Source organism: Penaeus monodon, chromosome 25 (assembly GCF_015228065.2).
Source record: "Penaeus monodon isolate SGIC_2016 chromosome 25, NSTDA_Pmon_1, whole genome shotgun sequence".
Taxonomy (NCBI): Eukaryota; Metazoa; Arthropoda; class Malacostraca; order Decapoda; family Penaeidae; genus Penaeus; species Penaeus monodon.
In genome coordinates, this window is record NC_051410.1 from 35,065,072 (window position 1) to 35,065,434 (window position 363).

Below are 363 nucleotides of genomic sequence, written 5' to 3' on the forward strand. Positions count from 1 at the left end.
TTCATAGTCCAGGCTTTATGAGGTAAAAAAAACTGGAATTAGACTGCACTTCTGAACATTTACATAACATTTCCCTTACTTTCTAAACTAGAACTTCCGGGCAAGAATTATACAAGAGTAGAAAACCGCGACGTTGAAACACGTACTCTTGCTTCTCGTGGCTTATCGCAAACATGTTTACTTTCGACGATGAAAGGAGAGCCATAGGAGGAAAATAAAGATTCAATAATATAGACAATATTTTACATGTGATAGAAAGAAGGAAGGGAAATAGACTTTTCTGTAATGTGTCTTAATATTCTCAAAAATGTTTCGGTTAATATCGGTATAGTGTTGATTTTCGTAATGTGAAAACTCAATTCT